Genomic DNA, 25,051 nt, shown 5'->3' with positions numbered 1-25,051 from the left:
CTATCTTCAAGTAATCATTACTCTTATACAGATAGAATATTGCTAATACCCCAGTGAAAGACCAAACGTACTGCTGTGGAGTACATTGTGACTCATAAGACCCAAAAGGTCAGGTTAGAACTGCTTCTCAGGGTTTTCCAGGCTGTAAATCTGTAGGGAAACAAATAACCTCGTCTGGGGGTTTGAACTCCCAACCTTTCAGTTAGAATCCCAATGCTTCACCCACTAGGCCACAAGGGTTCCTCAATACCCCAGCAAGCTTCCTCAATTACCTCCACAAGGGGAGGTAACCTCCCTGTGACCTTACGCTGCAGATCTTCCTGTGTTCTCACCTTCCTGTGGAAAACTCATGGACCTGAGTAGCAGTAGACATCACGTGACCTAGCATTGCTTCCCCTACCCAGTTAAGCCCCTCATTGGTCTCCCATGAACCCAAGAACTCATTAACCTTTTGCTATTCATACTCAGAAAAGTTCACTTCTACACTATCTTCCCTGGAGACTCTTAACAGAACTATGGTTATGTTCTCAATGTGACTCTTGTAGTTTCATCTCACCTTTCAAGGTCAAACTGCTTGCAGGTCTCCCAGGGCTGCTGTCGTAGATAAAGTCCTTTCATGTAGCTCATTCTTACCAGAGCAAAGACTACTGATTCAAGCCATGGAGCAAATGCTGTGTGCTGCAAATGAGCTACAATCTTATAGAAGGGAAAGACATTATTGACAAAAATCTCTATTTTAGTAACTTTTAAATCTCCACAGCTCAGTATCTTGAGTTTAAATCTCTACAACTCAATGTCTTGAGTTATTCTTCTAGACCAGATTCTTGCAGAATTGTCCAGGAGTAGATGGGGTTGGGAAGATATTATATTGGCTACAGCCTCTTCCCTCTCCATGATGCTTTACACACATTTCATTCCAACACAGCAGCTTCTAACTGGATGCTGTTAGGTTGATCTCCACTCATGGTAACCCTGTGCATATAGACTAGAACTCCTTTCTGTAGAATGTTCAAAGCTGTGGCCTTTTATAAGCATATTTCTATGCTTTTGCCCTTAGGAACTACTGAGTGAGCGTGAATTGCCAACTTTTTTTGGAGAGTAGTCAAGTGCTTAACCATTTGCCCTATACTTTCACTCCTATAAGAGCTTCCAGTTTCTACTATATACTTCATTAATTTATGGCTTCCTAGTCCTGGTGTGGCGCTGTGGGCTAATGCATCAGACTGCAATGTCATTTGAACTGCAAGGTCAGTGGTTCAAGCTCACGAGCTGCTCCTTGGAAACCCTATACAGGGTCGCTATGGGTTGGAACTAACTCAGTGGCACTTAACAACAACAAACCTTGTATCAGGAGTCCTGATGTGGAGCTGTTGGTTAATGCACTGGACTGCAAAGTCCACTTGAACTGAGAGACCTGCGGTTCAAGTTCACCAGCTGCTCCTTGGAAACCCTATATAGCATCACTATGGGTTGGAACCTGACTCAAAGGCTCTTAACAACAACAACAACAACACCTGTCTATCAGATTATTACCTTTTCAAATAACTATCAAGATCTTCTCTTTCTTTGTTTTTTTTTTTCTTTCTTCTCTTTCTTGATCTGTATGTTTTATCTTTTTCTTCACATCTCCAAGTTCATTAAGTTTCTCTCCTCTGAGTCCCCATAGCCTTTCTTACTCCTCCTAGGTAAATTGGGAATGACCACAGTTCCTCGCTAGTTCCAGGAGTACAAATAGTATTCATCCTTTACATTTAAAGTGGGCACTTGTTGTTTTTGTTAGGTGCCATCAAGTCATTTCCAACTCAGGGACCCTGTGTATAGCAGAAGGAAATACTGTCTGGTCCTGTGCCACTCTTACAATTGTTATGCTTCAATTAAGCCCATTGTTGTGCCCACTGAACCAATATATCTCTTTGAGGGTCTTCCTCTTTTGGCTGAACTTCTACTTTTCTAAGCACAATATCCTTCTGCATGGTCTATTGACATGTACAAAGTACATGAATTGAAAGCTCGTTAATTTTTGTCCCTAAGAAGTATAGCACTTGGCTATACTTCTTCCAAGACAGTTCTTTGCTTCTCTACACAAATTTGCTTAATATCTTTCAGTGGTATTCATATTTATATCTTTCCTGCTAGATTATAAAATCTCCTTGAGAAGATAAAGTGTGGTTTTAATAGTCATCGTTGTATTCCAATCTATTCTAGAACATGGCTCAGTACCACAGATTCAATCAACATTCACTGAATGAATGCAAACAGACCTTAAGCGATATGGGAGATTCGTCCATTAATCACATCAGTTAAATTGGGTCAAACATATTTTGTTATATTGATTCCATTATGTGACTTTGGGAAAAAAATGTGACCTGGAGAGATGATATGCTTTTGATATCACCTATATTTGAAAGAATTAACAAATCTTCATGTATTCAAATACTCTATTGGCATTTATTTCTTCTCCTACATAAAGTATGAGCCCTGGTGTGGATACAAGCCCTCTGTAAGAATAGCACTGATAGCTGCAAGGTTGGTAGTTCCCACTCACCAGCTGCTCTCAGAAATCCTGTGGCGGATGGTGGTGGTTATGTGCCTTTGATTTGGTTTTGACTCATAGTGACCCTCTCTATATGGGGTTTCTGAGGCGGTAAATCTTTATGGGAGCAGAAAGCCTCATCTTCCTCCTGTGGAATGGCTAGTAGTTTCAAACTGCTGACCTTGTTATTAGCAGCCCGACTCGTAACTACTATGCTACCGGAGCTCTTTCAGAATCCCTATGCAGAGTCACTATGAGTCCGAAGCCTATAGAGGGTTGCTATGACTCTCTAGAACCTAATACCACCACCACCACATAAAATATGTGGCTGACTTATCCCTGTCACAGATCTAAGTAATTGCCAAATTTCAAAGTCTCTCTAATTCCCCAGGAACTTAATCTTTTTTCTGCCTAAGAAACATTATTTTATTTTTCTGGAATACTTCATCAACTCTAGCAGTGTGCTTTCTTTCCAAGGCCATTTTTCACACACACAAAAACAAAGTTGTTTAGTGATGGTAGCAGAGCTATTATCAACATGATAAAGAAAAGACAAAAACAAATTTGCATCTAAAAGCAGATACTGGGCCAGTTGTTTTGTTGTTGTTAGATGTCATTGAGTCAGTACCAACTCATAGTGACCTTATGCACAGCAGAATGAAACACTGCCCGATCCTGGGCCAACTTCACTATTGTTGCCATGCTTGAGCCCATTTTTGCTGCCACTTGGTCTTCCTCTTTTTCTCTGACCCTCCACCTTACCAAACCTGATATCCTTCTCCAGCGACTGGTCCCTCCTGACAATATGTCTGAAGTCCTGGCAGGGCCAAATTTGCTAATTACCTCATTCCCATACTTTGACCTTGAAAAGTCTGCTGTTCATGATGAGGAGATACAACATGCCATAGACCTTTGTGGTCACTTAAAATGGGGAAACACTTGAAATACTAAATTTGCAAATGCAAAAAGTCTCATTTGTAAATTTTCTGCAAAATTAATTTTGATGTAAATTTAAGTAAGGATAATTTAAGATTCCCATAAATGTTTACCATAGACTGTAACTGCAGTACAGGCCTCCCTTTATTCCTTTTTGCTTGGGTGGATACAATTCAACTCCCAGACTCAGAACTGACTAGGTGGTGGTGAAGGCTATGTGCCTTGGAGTCTGTTCTAACTCATAACAATCCTGCGTAGGGTTTCCAAAGCTGTAAATCTTAACAGGAGCAGAAGTCTCATCTTTCTCCTGCAGAACAGTTGATAGCTTCAACCTGCAGACCTGAAGGCTAGCAGCCTGACTCTTAACCACTATGCTACCAGAGCTCCTTGAGAACTCGTGTACTAACTCAAAAGTACAAAAGTTGGACCTCTCATGTAAATGTATTATGGAATATTTGAGTCCTGGTGTGACACTGAAAGATAAGCACTGGACTGCTAATGGCAAGACTAGCAGTTCAAACCCACCGGACGCTCTTAGAAACCTATACTATGAATCAGAACTGACTTGACTTCAGATAACAACAACAACATAAAATTTTTAAATTATATTTTAGTTTAGGAGCCTTTGTTGTAAATTATATAATAGACACCATTTTCATTTAATTTTCAGGCTCCTAAAAATACCTGTAAGTAGATAAAAGTATTTTTACCTACCGCAAGTATTTAGTTGATAAAATTGTGCCAAATTTTTAAGAGCAAAACCAGATTTGCTTTCCTTGCTATTGTGTAAAACTACTATCAGAACTATCAAATATAAAAACCACTGTGATGCTGTAGGATAAGCACAGGACTGCTAAGTGTAAGGCCGGTGTTTCAAATCCAACAGTGCTCCTCAGAAACCTTATACAGGGTTGCTATGAGTCTTCATTAATTACGGCACTTAATAGCAGCAACAAGAACTCAAGAAAGGGGGATGATAGAGCGTCTACTCCATCCTGAACAGGGTTTATACTAGAAGACCTGTGCCGGGGTTAGGTGCCATTGAGTCGGTTCTGACCCATACATAGCAACCCTATGAAGCACCACTGGTCCTGCTCCAGCCTCACAATTTCTGCTGCACTTGAGCCCATTGTTGCTGCAACTGTACCAATCCATCTCGCTGGGGGTCTTCCTCCTTTTTCTGACCCTGCACTTTACCATGCATAGTGTCTTTCTTCAAGGACTGTTTCCTCCTGATAATATGTCTGCTGAAGTATGAGAGATGAATTCTGGTCATATTGGCTTCTTAGGTGCATTCTCCAGGTACTGGTCTCTCCTGATAACATGTCTGAAGTATGTTATCTCCTGAAAACAAAGTGTGGCCTTCCTTACTTCTAAAGATCATTCTGACTGTACTTCCAACACAGATTTGTTTGTTCTTCTGGCAGTCTATGGTCCCTTTAATATTCTTCTCCAATCCATATCTCAAATGTATTCCTTATTCACTGTCCAACTTAAACATGCATATGAGGCTATTGAAAATACCATGACTTAGGTTGTTAGTGCCATTGAGTTGGTTCTGACCCATAGCAACCCTGGACCCTGGACTGGGTTTCTAAGGAGCAGCTGGTTAGCAGTACAGGTTGTATCCTATAGTGCCACACCAGGACTCCAGATATTAACGTTGTTGTTGTTCAGTGCCTTCGAATTGGTTCCAACTCATAGTGACCCTGTATAGGGTTTCCAATGAGCAGCTTGTGGTTTGAACTCAACTTCTAGTCAAGTGCTTTTCTACAACACCATACCAGGACTCTTCCTGTTATTAACTTGCTTTTGTTGTTAAGTGCCCTCAAGTTGGTTCTGACTCATAGCAACCCTCTATAGCATTTCCAAGGAGTGGCTGGGAGCTTAAACCACCAACCTTGTAGTTCAAACAGATCTTGCAGTCCAGTGCATTAACCCACAGAGCCACACCAGTGCAACTTTTTGAAATTAAATCATCAGATCATGTACAACATCTTCTGTAAGATACTTTTCTTAGGGACCCTCATAGAAGGCCATGTGGCAGTTTGAATCTGATTTCTTATATAAAAAGCCCCATGCAAGGGGGATTTAAACAACACTCTGGTAGCGCAGTGGTTACAAATCGGGCTGTGAACCTCAAGGTCACAGCTGCTCCACGGGAGAAAGATGAGGCGTTCTGCTCCTGTAAAGATAAACAGCCTCAGAAACCCTGTGCAGAGTCGCTATGAGTCAGAACCGACTCCACGGCACACAACAACAACATGGTGACGGGAAACAATACAACTTTCTTATCTTACAGTTTTGCGGGGAGGGAGTCTGACACATACCTCATGGGACCGAAATCAGAAGGCTGGCACAGTGTAGGCCTTTCTGAGGACTCCAGGGAGAATCCTTGTCCTCGCCTTTCCAGCTTCTAGAGACCATCTGCTTTCCTTGGTTCACTGGTCCCTCACTTCAAAGTCAACAGTGTCAGTCCAAGTTTCAGAGTCTCTTCTGACATCCATTTTGGTCTTTTCCTTCTTCTTGTCTTCTTAATGACCTTTTGCGTTCTTGCTGTATGCAGTTCTTGATGTCATCCAACAACTTTTCTGGTCTTCAGTCATTAGTGTTGGAATCATCAAATCTGTTCTTGAAGTGGTCTCAAATTTAGTTGGGGGTATTTTCAAGGTCATATTTTGGCTATCATGGACTTGTTTTAATTGCCTTCATCTTGATGTTGAACTTGCATTTGAATAGTTGATATATCTGTTCTACAGTCTGTCTTTGGCCTTGTTGTGGCTGATGATACTGAGCTCTTCCACCATTTCTTCCCACAGTTGTCATCAGTTTGATTTCTGTGTATTCCACCTGGTGAGACTCCTGTGTACACTCACCTTTTATGTTATTTAAAAAAGCTATTTGCAATGAAGAAGTCATTGGTCTTTCAAAATTCTATCATTTGATCTCCAGCATCATTCCAGATGGGCAGATGTGTGGAGAATGCCAATTTGGCACATACACAGGGCACCCAATTAGGCATTATCTTCTGAGCACTTGCAATAGTTAACTAGACACCACAGAGGCTACATTGGAATTTGCATCAGAGCAGCAACTTTTTTATGTATTTTTTGTGCCTGTCTTTGCCTTTGGCTATACACCCTTTTCAGGCAGGGTGAGTAGTGTGCACTAGTCTTCAAAAGTTTCCTGAGTGCCTGAGAACCAAGTTCATTTATCTGCATTTTTCTGGCTACCCAAAATGTTCCACTAACTATAATTCCGTAGCAATTCCGTAGCGTCAAGATTCTGTGCTATGTGCTCAACATATTTTATCTTAGTTAACATCACAGGAGCGGTCCTAAACCAAGATTCAAATCCAAACCACTTGAAGAAAGTTTAAAAATCCCAAAGCTCAGACTGCACTCTTGCCAAGTAAATCAGAGTTTATAAGGGAGGGACTTATGCGTCACATATACATATATTTAAATTGTGATGAAATATATACAGCATACAATTTCTCATGTTAATCTTTTTTAAAGTGTGTGCTTTGTGGAATTAACCATATTCACAATGTTGTACAACTTCATCATGATCTATTTCTGAAATGTTTTTATCACCCACAACAGAAACTCAGCTGCCCTAATCAATAAAAACTCTCTTGTCTCTGCCCTCCAACCCCTGAGAAGTACTAATCAACTTTACATTTGTGTTTGCTAGATATGCCATGTCAGTGGGATCATAAAATAATATTGTTCATTTTGTGTCTGACATACTTTCTTCAGCTTAATGTTTTTCAGAGTCATCTATGACATAGTATCTATCTGAGCTTCAGGTTCATTGGTGGTGTGGTGGTTAAGTGCCGTGGAGTTGGTTCCAACCCATAGCAATCCTGTACAGGGTGTCCGAGGCTGTAAATCTTTACGGGAGCAGAATGCCTCATCTTTCTCCCATGGAACAGCTGGTAGTTTTGAACTGCTGACCTTGAGGTTCGCAGCCCGATTCGTAACCGCTATGCTACCAGAGCTCCTTCGGTTTCATTATGACTGAATAACATTCCACAATATACTACATTTTGACTATTTATCTCCTGATGGACACTTGGATTGTTTTTCCCTTTTGGCTGCTATGAACAGACATTGTTTTTTTAAATCTCCCTGAAGATTTCAATAGGATGCCAAGTTTGAGAATGACTATATTTGATCCTGACTCTACCTGGTTCTAAACCCAGATATTGTTCTGCCGAGCAGTGTTAGGTAGGTTTCTCCCATCTTTGCCCCTACTTTCTCCATCTGTGGTCTCTCCCCTCTCCCTAATTTGTATTCTTTTATTCAGTTCAATTTTACTCTTATGGCAATTGAATAATTTTCTTGAGGTCTTTAGTATTATCTGACATAGTTTCCATATAAAATTTGTTTGCTCTTGTTATTTGGGGGATTTATTTTGGAGGCATTGTGGTTGTTGTTGTGTTAAGTATCGTGGAGTCAGTTCCGACTCATAGTGACCCTGCACAGGGTTTCTAAGGCTATAAATTTTTTTTCAAGCAGAATGCCTCATCTTTCTCCTGCAGAACTGCTGGTAGTTTCGAACTGCTGACCTTGAGGTTAGCAGCCCAATTCGTAACCACTATGCTACCAAGTCTCCTTTGGCATTGTGGTAGAGGACTTGATAATTAATCTTACTAGTTAATTCATAAAATTAACCTTAATAGCTAAAAATTTATCAAGTCAGTCTCTATACCAGGAAGTTAGGTGGACTTTATTTGGTCTCATGACAACCCTTTTGGGAAAATTCTGTTATGATGAGGAAAATGAGGTTTACAGTTTCCTGGATTCTTTCGGAACCTCATTCTCCATTCACTGTTTTCTAAATTTGGCTGGAAATAAATCTGAGAACAATTTTCTTTCCTCCTGAAAATTCTGATTTGATCATCTGGGATGGGAAATAAGAATCTGTGTTTTTAAATTTTTGGTCCCTGGTATTCTTGGGTAATGTGCTATGCTTTGAGTATTGCCTTTTATTCATGCATCTCAAACTGTCAAGTGCATGCAGATAACTCTTAGTGAAATACACATAATGATTGAATAGATCCGATAGGATGCTGGTCCACAGACCCAGAGTAGGAGTTGGGTGCTTACTAACTGACTTGAGCTTTCTGGGAGTAAAGTTCAGATTGCACTGTTGATTCTCACCTCACTAAAGTGTCCTTTTTGTACAATGATTCTCAAGAGCCCCTTCGTATGCCTTGAGGAAGCACAAACCAGTAATAAAATAACACCTTTTAGATGACATCAGTTCTTTTAAGTGCACTTTATAAGTGGTATCGCAGATGAATTGCCTCCTTTAGAAATAAAATATTTAATCAAATGTATCTTGGATCCATTAGACATTAAGCCCATATCTGAGTCATTCTTTGTAACGGAGTTCCTCACCCAAATAGGTATTCATAAACGCATTTCCCAAAGGAATGAATTATGATCTTAATCTTTGAGTTGTTTTTAAAATGTGTCTGAAATTTTATTTCCCATATTCAAGCACCTAGTTTCTTTTATAGGATGGGCCGGCGAACTTTCATTCAAAATTATGGACTGACGACGTAATACTCCATGGTGGTGTGCCGTGGAGTCGGTTCCGACTCATAGCGATTCTGTACAGGGTTTCAGAGGCTATAAATCTTTATGGGAGCAGAAAGCCTCATCTTTCTCCTGCAGAATGGCTGATAGTTTAGAATGGCTGACCTTGAAGTTAGCAGCCTGACTCGTAACCACTACATACCAACCAATGAAAGTGTTGTCCTCGAGTCAATTCTAACTTACAGTGACTCATAAGCATCCCAGTATGGTGCTGTGGGTTAATGCTCTGGACTTCAAGATTGGTTTTAACTGCAAGGTCGGTGGTTCAAGCTCACTAGCCGCTCATCGGAAACCCTATACACAGTCACTATAAGTCGGTACCAACTTGAAGCCACTTAACAACAACATAGGATTTTTAAGACTAAATACTGGGGGAGAAGACTTCCACATCTTTTTCCTGAAGAGATGCTGGTGTATTTGAACCACTGATGTTTCATTTCGAGTTCAAGCACTTAATTATTGTGCCACCAGGGCTGTATAATATATGGCTTATTGTTCAGTGCTGTCGAGTCAATCCCAACTCATAGCAACCCTGTATAGGGTTTCTGAGGAGCAGTTGGATGGTGTGAACTGCTGACCTTGAGGTGAGCTACCCCGTGCTTGTCCTACAGTGCCACACCAGGACTCTAGTGTTTAACTTCTTGTTGCTGTTGTTAATTGCCATCAATTTGGTTCCAACTCATAGCGACCCTACATAGAATTTCTGAGAAACTGCTTGTGGGTTTGAACCATCGACCTTGCAGTTCAACCCATTCTTATGGTCCAAGTGCTTATTCTGCAACACCACACCAAGACTCCTAATATGTAGCTAATGATGATGTTGATGATGTGCCATGGAGTCAGTTCTGACTCATAACGACCCTGAATAGGGTTTCTGAGGCTGTAAATCTTTATGGGAGTAGAAAGCCTCATCTTTCTCCCGTGGAACCACTGGTAGTTTTGAACTGCTGACCTTAGCCGTAGCTGCCCGACTCATAACCACTACCATACCAGGTCTCCTAGGTGCAAAATAAACAACACAGATTTTTAAAACTGTATTTAATATACCTGTGTACAGTTGAAGGAGAAAGATAAAATTGTTAATGAAACTAAAAGTACTAACTTCCTATAACAATGATAATTAATGTGAAAATATATGTAATCAGATTTTTAAATACTAGTTTTTATTTTTAAGTACAATAACAGTTATATTAAAAACTAACATTCATCAAACATTTCCTATGTACTAACAGGACTCCAGGAGCCCTGCTGTGGCACTGTGGGTTAATGCGCCAGACTGCAAAGCCATTTGAACTGCAAGGTCTGCGGTTCAAGCTCACCAGCTGCTCCTCGGAAACCCTACACAGGGTTACTATGGGTAGGAATCAACTCGAGACACTTAACAACAGTGACAACAACAGGATTCCTGGTGTGGTGCTATAGGATTAGCACTGGACTGCGAATCACACAGTCAGAAGTTCCAACCCACCAGATGTTCCTCGAAACCCTATACAGGGTCGCTGTGAGTCGGAACCGACTCGAGGACACTTAACAACAACAACTGCTATGCTAAGAGCTAAACCTTTAAGTAAATTTGTTCCAACCCACTGTTCAGATGAGAGGGGTCACATTAATTAATTCCCCACACTTACATGGCTACTGCTTGCCAAAGCCAGGGCTCACAATTCTAACTAGAATGTTCATCTTCAAATTAGAATGTCTCTGAGCAAGTTTTCTTTGCACTTGACTAAAGTGGAAGGATTAATATTTGTTGGAAAGCTTTTAGATATTGATGGAGAGCCAAGTTTACAATATAAAGTTCATTTAACTATGATAATGCTAATGATCTCTCATTGATTTGAGACAAGCTTGCTCTGGAATCATCATAGCTGTTTATTTTTGTAATTCTGATTCTTTTTCCCATCCGTCTCCCCCAATGACCCTAATACTACAACCTCTACTGCCATCAGCATTTAATCTCCTAGTACAATGAGAGAAAGCCAAGGACTATTGATACTCTTGCATGTACCGGTTTATTCCAAATAAAAACAGGTTTAACCATGTTTCTGTAATGAATGGGCGGCTGCAGACAAGTTTTTCTAAGTAATACACTTGTGTTAGTCTCCTTGGTGATGTTGGAGGTGCTATGGTGTGGACTGGATTCTAACTCACCGTGACCCTGTATAGGATTTCTGAGGTTGTAATTCTTTATGTGTGTAGAAAGCCTCATCTTCCACCTTGGAATGGCTGGTGGATTCAAACTGCTGACCTTATGGTTAGCAGCCCAACATGTAACCAAATGCTACCAGGGCTGTTTCTTAGGCTCCTAGTTATGGTTTTTGTTAAGTGCTATCGAGTCAGTTCTGACACATAGTGACCCTGGATAGGGTTTCAGAGGAGTTGTTGGACTTGAATCATTGACCTTGTGGTTAGCAGTCCAGTGCTTATACCTCAGTGCCACACCAGAACTTATTTGGTGCCTTTAAAAAAAGGATACTTTTTGTATGGGGGGAAAAAGCAATTTTGAGATCAGAGCTAATATCACATTTTTAAACTAAACTCAAGTGGACATCTTCCCAAATCATTGAAGCTTTGCAGCAAGTTTATGGGAACACTACCCCAAATGTTGTTTTGTTGTTAGGTGCCATCGAGTTGGTGCCAACTCATAGCGACCCTATGCACAGCAGAACGAAACACTGCCCGATCCTGGGCCAACCTCACTATTGTTGCCACGCTGGAGCCCATTGATGCTGCCACTTGGCCAATCCATCTTATTGGGGGTCTTCCTCTTTTTCTCTGACCATCCACCTTACCAAACATGATATCCTTCTCCAGCAACTGGTCCTGCCTAATAATATGTCCAAAGTATGAGATACGAAGTTTGGCCATCTTGGCCTCCAAGGAGCACTCTGGCTGCACTTCTTCCAACACAGATCTGTTGGTTCTATGGGAAGCCCATGACACTTTCAATATTTTCCTCCAACACCATAACTCAAAAGCATCAATTCTTCTATGTCTTCCTTATTTACTGTCCAACTTTCACATGCATATGAAGCTATTGAAAATACCATGGCTTGGATCAGGCACACCTTAGTTCTCAAGCTGACATCTCTGTTATTCAACACTTTAAAAAGGTCTTGTGCAGCAGATTTGCCTAATGCAATACATCGTTTAATTTCTTGACTGTTGCTTCCTTGACTGTTAATAGTTGATCCAAGAAGAATGAAGTCCTTGACAACTCCAATCTTTTCTCTGTTGATAAGAATGTTGCTTATTGGTCCAGTGGTGAGGATTTTTGTTTCCTTTACATTAAGATGTAATCCATAACGAAGGCTGTGGTCTTTGATCTTCATCAGTAAATATTTTAAGTCGTCTTCACTTTCAGCAATCAAGGTTGTATCATCTGCATATCCCAGGTTGTTAATGAGTCTTCCTTCAATCCTGATTCCACGATTTTCTTCATATAACCCAGTATCTGTCAGCTGTACTGTGGTGGCTTGTGAGTTGCTGTGATTCTGAAAGCTGTGCCACCAGTATTTTAAATACCAGCAGGGTCACCCATGGTGGACAGGTTTCAGATGAGATTCCAGATGAAGACAGATTAGGAAGGAGTGACGAACTACTTCTGAACATTTAGTCACCAAAAACCTTATGAATGCCCCAAATAAACAACTGTTTTCAGATGGATCATTGATTTTTAGGAAGGTTGGGAAGCCTTCAAAGATGAATTCAAGACAGAGAGGTCAGCTTAGAGGCTATGATGACTATCTTTTAGGGTTCTCAAGGGGTAATCTTGACAGATTTTCTAAAAGGACAGAGCATGGTCACAGGGCTTGTTATGAAGAAGTTTTCAGAAAATGGAAAACTGCATTGGAGAGAAAAAGGAAAGTTGTGCTGAGAATTTTTTCTGAATTTGACAAAATACTTGCTCATTTTTCGAGGGTAGCAAGGGCTGTCCTACAAGAATTCCATTGGAATACCTCATCCCATCCACCCTATAGCCTTTCTCTGCTTTCAGACAAGATCGATCTGATAGCAGCAATTATATGCATAGTTCCACATCCTCTTCTGAATCTGGCTTCTATTTCTGGCTGCTCCCTATTGATGTGCTGCTGAAACAGTTTTTGAATGATCTTGAGCAAAATCGTACTTGTATGTAATGTTAATGATACTGTTAAATGATTTTCCCATTTCGTTGGGTCACTTATCCTTGTAACGGGTACAAATATGTATCTCTTCCAGTAAGTTGGCCTGATTTCTTGGTATAGACCGGTTAGTGCCTCCAGCTCTGCAGTCATTTGTTGAAAGATTTAAATTTGTAATTAGTCAATTCTCAGAGCCTTGAATTTCACCACTTCCTTCCTTCAGTGCAGCTTGGACTTCTTCCTTCAATCCTTCTTCTTTGATCATGTGGATGTGGTACCTCTTCAAATGGTGTGTGTGTGTGTGTGTGTGTGTGTGTGTGTGTGTGTGTGTGTGTGTGACTCTGTGGATTCCTTCCATCTTTTTATGATGCTTTCTGCATCGTTCAATATTTTGCCCATAGAGTCCTTCGGTATTTCAACCTGAGGCTAGATTTTTTTTCTTCAGTTCTTTCATCTTGACAAATGTTGACAGCGTTCTTCCTTTTGGTTTTCTAACATTTCATTATAATCTTTTACTTTGTCTTCTCAAGCTATTTTTACCTTCTCATTTTTCCCATTTGTTTTAGCATCTCTACTTTGGAAAACACAGAGACATCCATTTTGGTTTTTCTTTTCTTTCTTATCTTCTTAAAGACCTTTTGATTTCTTCCAGTATGATGTTCTTGATGTCATCCCACAACTCTCCTGGCCTTTGTTCATTGCTGTCTATTGCATCAAATCTGTTCTTGTGATGGTCTATACATTTGGGTGGGATATGTAAAAGGTTATATTTTTGCTGTACTGGACTTGTTTTGATTTTTTTTCAACTTCAGCCTGAACTTGCATATGAGCAATTGATAGTCTGTTCCACATTCAGCCCCTGGCCTTGTTTTGACTAATGATATAGAGCTTCTCCCTCATGTCTTCTCACAGATATAGCCAATTTGATTCCTGTGTATTTCATCTGGTAAGGTCCAGGTGTATAGTTACCTTTTATGTTGTTGAAAGAAGGTCTTTGTAATCAAGAATTTGTTGGTCTTACAAAATTCTGTTGTGCTATTTCAAGCATCATTTCTATCACCAAGACCATATTTTCCAACTACAGTTCCTTCCTCTTTGTTTCCAACTTTCACTTTCTAATCGTCAATAATAATCAATGCACTTTGATTGCATGTTTGATCAATCTCAGATTGAAGAAGTTGGTAGTATCTCCAATTTCATCATTACTGGTTTTAGTGATTGGTGCATACATTTGTATTATTTGTTTTTCCTTGTAGATATATGGGTATTATATGATCACAGACAGTATTGTACTTTAAGATACATCTTTAAATGTTCTTTTGGATGATGAATATGATGCCACTCCTCAAGCTTGTCATTCCTGGCATAGTAAATCATAGGATTGTAGGATACAAAATGGCCAATACTTGTCCAACGTGGTACTGTAGGCTAAGCGCTGGTCCAGTAACCACAAGGTTGGTAGTTCAAATCTGACAGTTGCTCTTGGAAATCTTATGCAGGGAACCAACTCAGTGGCACACAAAAACCATGCTTAGGATATCAATCTGTATGCATTCCATTTCATTTTTAACCACTTCCCATTGTCTTAGAATCATATTTAGTACAGTCTGATTATTAACAGATGTTCCTATTATTGATGGATGATTATAGGTGTTTGTTCTTATGTTGTGCCCCATTAACAACACCAGAGGGGTCCCTCTTAGTGTTAAAATATTGGTGGTGTTTCCAGCATCACAGCAGTATATGAGCAACCAGTATACAACTGACAGATGAGTATAGATCTAGATGGATACATTGAGAACAATGGTTTCACATTTTTGTCTAATAAACTTCTGTGATTTTGTAGCAATGCTTTTTTAGTCATTCTCATATATTAGTTCTGCGTTTAAGAACATGAGATGTACATATAAAGTCACTTAGCACATTTTACCTGGGACTATCATTCCTCACCTCAAGTCAGATTATGATTTAAATTCTATGATATAGCCATCTTGACAGCTAAATATATGAAACAAAGCATACCTTAATATTGTAAGGATATTTTTAATGAGGAGCGATGGTGGTGTAGTGGGTTACATACATGTTGGGTGGTTAACATCAAGGTCAGTGGTTTGAATCCACCTGCCACTCAATGGGGAAAAGATGAGGTTTTCTGCTCCCGGAGAGATTTATAGTCTTGAAAATCTTATACAGGGTTTCTATGAGTCAGAACTGACACTAAGGCACACAGGAACAATAATGACAATTCTTTATAAAGGGGAATATTTCATGCCAAGTATTTCTTTCTAATAAAACAAAGGCAAGGTTGATGGCTGCAAGGCTCTTGGAATTCCCAGAATAGAGGCACTTATAATAGACCTTTAACTGCATTAATTTAAAGCAGGATAATAAAATACAAAATGGTATTTGAAGAGATGTAGAAATATTAATTAATATGGACTTACTGAAATGCCAGGGATAGCATCACTTCTGAAAATTGAATTAAACATTGAATGCCAATGGTGAATTAATATAAATAGACTTATCTATTCCTGTCCAAGTGCATTTTATCTACAAAATGTGTAATACATGATGATTAACCAAAGGTAATGGATTCTAGTTGAAACCCAATCAAATTCTTTGGAATTCTTATAGAGGAATACATAGTACATTCAGGTTAAAGAATATTAACAGAAAAACTTCTGTTACTGAAAGAGCATGCAGAGTGAGCTTTTAGATAAGCATTCTAAGTTTAACTAATTGTTCCTTCTTGATCTATTGTTCTTGACGATTTAGAAAAACTCTGTGATGTAAGTTAAACTACTTTAATTACAGTTATGTCAAATAAGTAGGCCTTTCTTTTTTTTTTTAATCTGCAATTTATGTTTCTTATAAAGGAGAAACTGATAGCGTAGTTAAAAGCTGATATCTTACTTTAAAACTTTATGGTTCTTCCCCAAACAGTAGAATTTTTCTAAATTCATGCCTAGTGGATAGCTCAGTTCTAAATACAGGATCTTGTTGAAGCTCCTCTGCCACAGTTTCACTATTTAGAATCTTTTTTTCCTCAGCACACTTTTTGAAGAGCTCCAGATTATAATCTCCAGATTATAAACAAGATCTGTCTCTAATTGTGTTTTAAAGTTTTTAGTGAGTTGGAACAGGTGCAAAGGTATTTATGTTGGCTATAGTTTAGTGCAAGATTTAAAATCTACATGTGTAGCAAGTGAAAGCGATTGTGATGATTTGATTGAAAATGATTGTGTGCCGACTCAACATTGGCCTTTCATAGGGTTTCTGAGGCTGTAAATCTTTATGGGGCAGAAAGCTTCATCTTTCTTCTGTGAAACAGTTCACAGTTTTGAACTACTGGCCTTGAGATTAGTAGCCTGACTTGTAACCACTACGATACCAGAGCTACCAGACCTTCAGTCTGGGAAATCCTATACCGGGTCACTATGAGGAACCAACTCCACGGCACATAACCACCATCACCACCATACAATTTAGTGGAGTTTGTTTTGTTTTTTGTTCAGTGGATCTAAGTCACTATAAATGGAATCTGTCACTAAAAATATATCTCAGGTAACAAGTGCCTGTATTTTGTGAGCATTCTCTAAATCCTTGGCTAAGTGCAATGTTTAAGGTTTTCAAAGTGGCTCTGATCCAAAACTAAGTTAACATTTGCACTTTCTCTGAAACAGAGCGCAGAGAAGCAATTTAAACAACCTTGTGAGTAATTACAGCTGGTGGGTTTTAGCATCACCAGCTGGCTTCAAATGGGCCCCCGGCTCTCTCCATCACAATGAACTCTTACTAGTCAATTCTGCTGTGTCTGAATTCATAAATCAGTGGTTCTCAAAGTATGATCCTGAGACAGCTACCACCACCAGCAGTGGCAGCATCTGGGAACTTAACTAGAAATGTAAATTCTCTGGCAGCACCCCAACCCTACTGAATCAGAACCTCAGGGGCAGAGCCCAGGAATATGTTCTTTAACAAGCCCTGCAGGTGATTTATGCTTTGTGATGTTTGAGAACCATTTCTGTAAATGTTTAATTCAACTTGAGCATCCAGTAATTTCACCATTTAAACGTGTTGTTGTTAAGTGCCAGTCAATCAGTTCTGATTCATAGTGATCCTCTATAGGGTTTCCAAGGAACAACTTTGAGCTTGAACTGCTGACCTTGAGGTTCAAACTGACCTTGCAATCCAGCACATTAACCCACAGGGCCACACCAGGACACCAAATGTAAAATTAGCTGCTCCCATTTTTTAAATCATTTGTGTTCCACAGTTAAAGGTGAATGATTTCAGCTTCTTAATGGATGCTGATTGTCTGTGCTCCTGAGTTGGTCCCGACTCATAGCAGCCCTGTATAGGGTGTTTAAAGCTGTAAATATTATTGGAGCAGACAGCTCATCTTTCTCCCACAGAGCACCTGGTGAATTCCTATGTAGGACCCACTAAGCAACCAGGGATCCTTTTTTTTTAATAATATGCAGTTTTATTTGGGGGTGAAGAAAATGTTTTGGAACTAGATAGAAATGCCATAAATTCTTCACTTTAAAATAGTTAGTATTATTTTATGTTAACCTTACCTAAAAAAAAAGCATTTGATGGAAGTAAAAAGCACTCTGAAACCAGAATGCTTTAGACATGTCAGTTTTAATAATGAACATACAGATTTAAAAAGAATACATGATTTCTCTTTCTCACCAACCCCTCATTCTCTCTTTTTTTTGTTTTTTGAGTTTTGAGTTTTGACTTTACAATTTATTTATTGAACCCCTATTAGATACATTTTATGGCTTTTGAATCCTAAAATCATTTTTTCCAAAAACAGTTTTATTCCATCCCATATATCAGAATGATTATAATATGGAATACATGAGTCACTTAATCTGTTTCTCCATGTCTTAAACAGAGAATTATGTGATACACAGTACCTCATCCTTTTCTTACCCTTTTTCTTCATCACTACCACACCCTCGGAAACCCTGTACAGGGTCGCTATGGGTCGGAACCGACTCGACGGCACTTAACAACAACAACCATCATCATCATTTTAAATAGCTTCTCTAGTAAGATATAAAACAGATTTTGGCTCACATAAAAAGTAACCTATTTCAAAGTTTGCATCAGCATTATCATAAAAATCTCAACTCTCAAGAACTTCAAGAGGGGCAAAAAGGTTCAAGAAAAGTCACTGGAAACTGTTTTTGTTTTCATCAGCGTCTGAATTGTCCCATGTCCCTTGTGTTTTTGCTTCTTTTTAATGGTTTTCAATGTGACATTCTTTCCTTTTCCCCAATCTGTCTGGTACCCTGTATAATCCGTAACTTCTGGTTCATTAAAAGAAAAAGTCTCTGAATCATCTGGTTCAAAACCCCATCCTATATGTCTTTGTCAGCATTTCATTTGTGAACTACTCATTGGGTTCAAAGTGAAACTCTAAGACAAAACTCAGGCTGGCCAGTATCTGAGAACTTTAACATCTTTCAAGTGCCTCAGAATAGGTTCTCATGTTCCTGAACTAATATCACTGAGCAAGTCAACATTCTTAGAACAGTCAACGAAAATTCAAGAATTCCTTTGAGATCTTCTTTTTCTTCGTCTTTCTTCTCATCTTCAATCTTTGCCTTTTCTTTCAACTTCTCCTAAATTTCATTCTCCTCGACTGTTTTCAAATCTGTTCTTCAGATGATCTCTAAATTCAGGTGGGATTTATTGAAGGTCGTATTTTGGGTCCCATGAACTTGTTTTTCATTTTCTTCACCTTCAGGCTGAATTTGCCTATGAGCAATTGATGGTCTGCCCCTGGCCTTGTTTTGACTGATATAGTGCTTTTCTACCATCTCTTTCCACAGATATAGTCAGTTTGATTTATGTGTATTCTCACTGGTGAGGTCCAACTGTATAGTTATCTCTTATGCTGTTTATAAAAAGGTATTTGAAATGAAAAAAATCATTGGTTTTGCAGAGTTCTATCATGCAATCTCCAGCATCATTTCTATCTCCATGGCCATATTTTCCAACTACTGAACTCTTTGTTTCCAACCTTTGCATTCCAATCATCAGTGATTTTCAATATATATTTATTGCATGTTTGATCCGTTTCAGACTGAAGAAGTTAGTAGAATTCTTCTATTTCAGCCTCATTGGCTTTAGTGGTTGGTGTGTAAATTTGAATAATAGTGCTATTAACTGGTCTGCCCTATAGGTGCATGGTTGCTATTCTATCACAGACAGCATTGTACTTCATGACTGATATGGATATGGTTTTTTTTAAACAATGAACCAGACGCCATTTCTCTTCAATTTGTCATTCCTGGCATAGTAAACCATGTGGTTGTCAGATTCAAAATGAGCAACACCAGTCCATTTCAGCTCAGTAATGCCTAGGATATCCTTGTTTATGTGTGCCATTTCATTTTTGACAACTTCCAATTTTCCTTGATTCTTACTTTGTACATTCCATGTTCCAAATATTGACAGCTGTTTCTCTTCATTTTGAGCTGTGCCCCATCAGCAAATGAAGGTCCCCAGGTCTTACTCCCACGGGCTCTACTCCATTCGCGTCATCAAGGTTGTCAACTCTACTTTGAGGAGGCAGCTCTTCCCCAGTCGCATTTTGAGTGCCCTCCAACCTGAGGGGCTTACTTTCCAGTACTATATCTGACAGTGTTTCTCTGCTATTCGTAAGGTTTTCAGTGACTAAATATTCAGAAAAGTTCATCTCTCCTTCCTACTCTTAGTCTGGAAGCTCATCTGAAACATGTTCATCATGGATGACCCTGCCGGTGTTTAAAATACCTGTGGCATAGCTTCCAAAATCATAACAACTAACAAGCCACTACAGTACGACAAACTGACAGATGAATAGTGGCATCAAGATTGGAGAAAGACTCATTAACAACCTGAGATATGCAGATAATACAACCTTGCTTACTGAAAGTGAAAAGGACTTAAAATATTTACTGATAGACCATAGCCTTTAGAATGGATTGCATCTCAATCTAAAGAAAACAAAAATCCTCACTACTGGACCAAAAAACAACATTCTTATCTATAGAGAAAAAATTGAAGTTGTCAAAGACTTCATTTTTCTTGGATCAACCATCAACACTCATGGAAACAGCATCCAAGAAATCAAACAACAAATTGCATTAGGCAAATCTGCTGCACAAGACCTTTATGAAATGTTGAAAAGCAAAGATGTCAGCTTGAGGACTAAGGTACGCCTAAGCCATGGTATTTTCAATAACTATATGCATACAAAAGCTGTACAGTAAATAAGGAAGACTGTAGAAGAATTGATGCATTTGAGTGATGGAGGAGAATATTGAAAGTGTCATGGGCTGCCAAAAGAACCAACAGATCTGTGTTGGAAGAAGTGCAGCCAGGGTGCTCCTTGGAGGCCAGGATGTCCAAACTTTGACTCTCATACTTTGAACATATTGTCAGGAGAGGACCAGTCACTGAACAGGGACATCATGTTTGGTGAGGTGGGGATCAGAGATAAAGAGGAAGACCCCCAGCACAATGGATTGGCCAAGTGGCAGCATCAGTGGACTCAAGGGTGGTAACAATTGTGAGATTGGCCCAGGACCAGGTAGTGCTTTGTTCTATTGTGCATAGGGTTGCTATGCGTTGGTTCCTACCTACTCGATGGCACCTAACAACAACAACATCTGTTTGTTTTCCATTCACATTCTTCTGTGGGTTCATAAATTGCATTGGTGATCTCAAATTGCTTATCAAATAGAGGTTAACCAAGAAAAGCCCATTTTCTTTCAAGATCATAAACTTCCTCATAAAATTTGGCTTCTGTGTGAGCATATTCAACTTGCAGATTTTTAAGAGCATGGTCTCATCTTTTAACTACTCTAGGCAAGCTTTTGATGTATCCTGTTGGTGTTTCTCCCAGACCATCAAGTCTTTCCTGAAGGGCTGTAAGAGTCTAAGACTTTTGCATCATGTGAAGTCAGCTGACATGTTTTAATTTTTGTTTCTTCATCATACAAATCTTGATCACATTCAGGCTGTTCTTTGTGGCCAATGTCTGCCATGTTGTTTAATAAGAACTCCAAATGCCTGTTAGAACATGGAGCCAGTGATAGGAGCTTCACAGGCAGCAAGTCCGGGTATTAGTGCAGCAGGAAGAGCAGTAGGCGGCACAGGAACAGAATAAGAAGCCCCTCATTATTTCCTATAAAATTGTGGTTTCAGCACTTGTCATATAAAGTTTCTAGTTAGAATTTCTTGATTCATTAAACAATAGTTTGTAACACAAGGAAATTATTAGTTAGCTCCCTACCATTGGTGGTGGTTGTATGCCACCGAGATGGTTCCAACTTATAGCAACTTTGTAAATCTTTTGGGAGCAGAAAGCTTCTTCATTTCTTCTATGGAGTGCCTGGTAGATTTTAACTACTTACTTTGCAGTTAACAGCCCAGCTTCTAATCCACTAAGCATACCTGGGCTCTTTATCATTGTTAGGGTGAGGATTATATGTGAGGCAGAACAAGTAGAAACCAGCCATTCTAAATTAAATCTCAGGAGCTGTCTTTTAGCACCTGGCCCTCATTTTGAACAACTCACAAATTTTTGTAAGAGTACAATGTTGTTGTTTTTTTATTTGTTTTATGGACTATACTAAAATATTTTGCAATATGTTCTGAATGGTGGCCTCTGGAGTTGTGGAACATACAGGTTTAGATATTAGCTTTGTGGGTACAGAATTTCTTGGATCCTACATGTATTTTTTTCAATGTAGTTGGGGATATTTATTTTTTTATCTTGTAAATTTACTAAGAAGACATTCTTTGATATTTCAACAAATTTGGGAAACAAGGGTCAAATTTAAGTTTGAATTTGTTGTTAGGTGCCATTGAATCAGGACCAACTCATAGCGACCCTATGCACAAAAGAACAAAACACTGACTGGTCCCGCACCAGCCTCATGATCACTGCTCCATTTGAGCCCATTGCTGCTGCCACTGTGCCAATCCATCTTGTTGGGGGCCTTCCTATTTTTAGTATTGTCCTCCAACACCATAATGCAATGCATCAATTCTTCTAGATTAGCTTAAAATAGACTTGTAATATTTATTTTTAAGTTTATTTATTCTGCTGAGGATAGAAACAGCAAAACATAGACCAATTCAACAGTTTCCACTGACTGTGTTTAGGGAGTTGTGTAATCATTCTCACCTTCCCTTTCTGAATTGTTTCTCCTCCATTAACATAAATTTACCGTTCCCCAAGGATCCATTGAAATCCTTCAATTTGCTGTTGCCACTTTCCCTCATATGTTGTGGTTAAGTGTCATCAGGTCGATTCTGACCCATAGCGACCCTGTATAGGGTTACCAAGGAGCAGCTGGTGAGCTTGAACCACTGACCTTGCAGTTCAAATGACTTTGCAGTCTGATGCATTAGCCCACAGTGCCACACCAGGACTCCTTACCCCATATAGATGGTTCTTAAAAGAGCATAACGCCCAAGACAGGCATATTTTACGAGTGAAGCTAAACTCTTACTTCATTTTTAAAAAGACTTTGGGGAATATTTGTTGTTTAAGGTTTAAAGATTATCAGTAATTCAGTGGTTCCTCCCACCTTCATTTCTCCAGGGAGTCTGGAGTCCATGAGAATTTGAAATTCTGTTCTGCATTTCCACTTTTTAAATCAGGATTCTACTATAGAGTATTTGATTAAAATGTTCAGCAGTGGTAGCCAGGCATTATCCTTTTTTTTTTCAGTCTCATCAAAAGGAGACAGACACATTCCACACACTGTTTCTATTCACGATACTCCTTCAGCTGTTATCCCAAGCAAATAGAGAGCATGATTGTGCCTTGGATGACCTCTTGCAAGCGTTTAGGACCATAAGCGCTATGTAATGAAGTAGGAGGCTGCATCAGACCTGTTGTTAGACCAATTAACTAGCATGTCCCATGAAACCAGGACCTAAAACCTCCAAACTAAGAAACTAGATCCCATGAGGTTTTTGGCTGTACATCAGCAATCTGGACAGTTACGCTGTAAATGTATGAATCATACAACTTTTGCCCATTCTAATTTTTAGAGGTGTGCCACTTACAAACATCAAATATAATAATTAGCTGTGCAATTCTACACCGTCAGTACAATACTTCCATCAACATTAACTCTCCTTTACCCCTCCCGCCTGTCCCTGGTAACCACTGATAAACTTTGTGCTCTATACATGTGCTTTTTTGAAATCTTATATAAGAAAGGAGTTATATCAGATATAATATTTAATTTTATATAACCCTGTAAAACCACTATGTATTTAATACATATACATTACATATAGTATTGAAAAATATTTCAAAATACCTTAAAAATACAATTATCTACATCCTCACAACTAATAAATATGTTGCATCTTGTGAATATATTTTGTATCTGTAAACACACACAAACATGTATATAGACTACAGTCAATAGCATCAGAATAGTTCCCATTTTGAAAGCCGGCATTGCCTTTGGCAAGAAGTATTCTCCTGTAGTATCAATGCCACTTTAAAGATTGCATAGTATTCCAATCTATAAATGTAGTTTCTTTAGTCTGTTCCCCATAATTTTTATGCTTGAGCCCATTGTTGATGCCACTCTGTCAGTCCATCTCATTGGATTGATTATACACGTATTAAAGCTTAAAAAGCATTTCAAGGTTTTCCTTCTTTTTGAGCCATTAAACACTTCTCCTCTTTTGGGTCAGTTTTGCTAAACGATATTTTCTCAAATGAGTTGTTGAAGAATATGCTCAATGGTAGAGACCAACAGGAACTTGTCAAGATAGACTAGACTAGAGATGATGATGCCTCATTTACCTCAAGAACAGTCATTGAAACACCATTTTCCAGGTTGTTAAAACCAAAACCTGGGAGTCACCTTTAATTCCTTTCCATGTTGGGGCATCCCTACACCTTTCCCACAACCCATCAGCAAGGCCTATTGCTCCATGTTCAAAGTACAGCCATGATGCATCAATTTCTCTCTACTTCCATTGATGCTTCATTAGGCAAACCACCATGAAATTGACTTAGGAAATAGTATTCTAACTGGAATACCTGCCTCCACTTTTGCCCAAAGTGATCTTCAAAAACGATAAATCAAATCATGTCACTCCCTACATTGCACCTATGAGCTTTTCACTGTTTCATTAAGAATCCAAATTCCATGCCTATGAGACCCCACATTACTTGGGCCAGATCTTTCTCCTTTTCACCTTATCACAGATTCCTGCCCCGTCTCTTGCTATGTCCTTCTGTCTGTTCCTTGAGCAAACCAATGTTCAGAGCATTATTAATATATCTCAAGGATCATTCTTTCTCCAAAAGCTTGTGTTTGGCTCCTTCTTCTGTCTTCTGGTTCTTGTTAATACTGGCTCTTTCCTGATTGTCCAATCTGAAGTTATGCCTTCACCTCTATCACACAAGGTCACCTTAAAACCAGTTCACATCTAGTCAGTTCCGACTCACGGAGATCCCATGTGCCAGAATAGAAGATGTGCTCCTTAAGATTTTCCAAGGTTGACCATTTGGAGTAGGTCTTTAGTTCTTTGTTCTGAAGTGCCTCTGGGTGGATTCAAACCTCCAACCTTTTGATTTGCTACTGCATTATTGATCCTTTACAGAATTTATTACTCACTGAAATTTTCTTATTTATTACAGCTTGTTTTTTTGGGGGGGTCGGAAGTTGTGTTGTTTATCTACAATGTAGCCGTTATGTGTTGTTCACATGTGCCCCATTAAGATGCTTTGAGTGAAAGAGTAAGTGAGTGAATGAATGAAGTCAGGATGATAAGAAATATATGGATTTTGTTGTTGTTGTTGT

General features: G+C 39.1%; 1 protein-coding gene and 1 pseudogene across 2 annotated transcripts in view; one reads left to right on the top strand and one right to left on the bottom strand.

Annotated features, from left to right (window-relative positions):
- The window catches only part of LOC102810898 (1-phosphatidylinositol 4,5-bisphosphate phosphodiesterase beta-1-like), a 1,100,672-nt gene that overhangs the window by 642,546 nt on the left and 433,075 nt on the right, over positions 1–25,051 (top strand). The gene's annotated exons all lie outside the window — the stretch shown is intronic.
- Positions 18,223–21,193, bottom strand: LOC102820047 (annotated as a pseudogene).

This window comes from Chrysochloris asiatica, unplaced genomic scaffold (genome assembly GCF_000296735.1).
Source record: "Chrysochloris asiatica unplaced genomic scaffold, ChrAsi1.0 scaffold00141, whole genome shotgun sequence".
NCBI classification, from domain to species: domain Eukaryota; kingdom Metazoa; phylum Chordata; class Mammalia; order Afrosoricida; family Chrysochloridae; genus Chrysochloris; species Chrysochloris asiatica.
The sequence above is the reverse complement of the archived record's forward strand: the minus strand, read 5'-3'. Positions and strand labels throughout refer to the sequence as shown.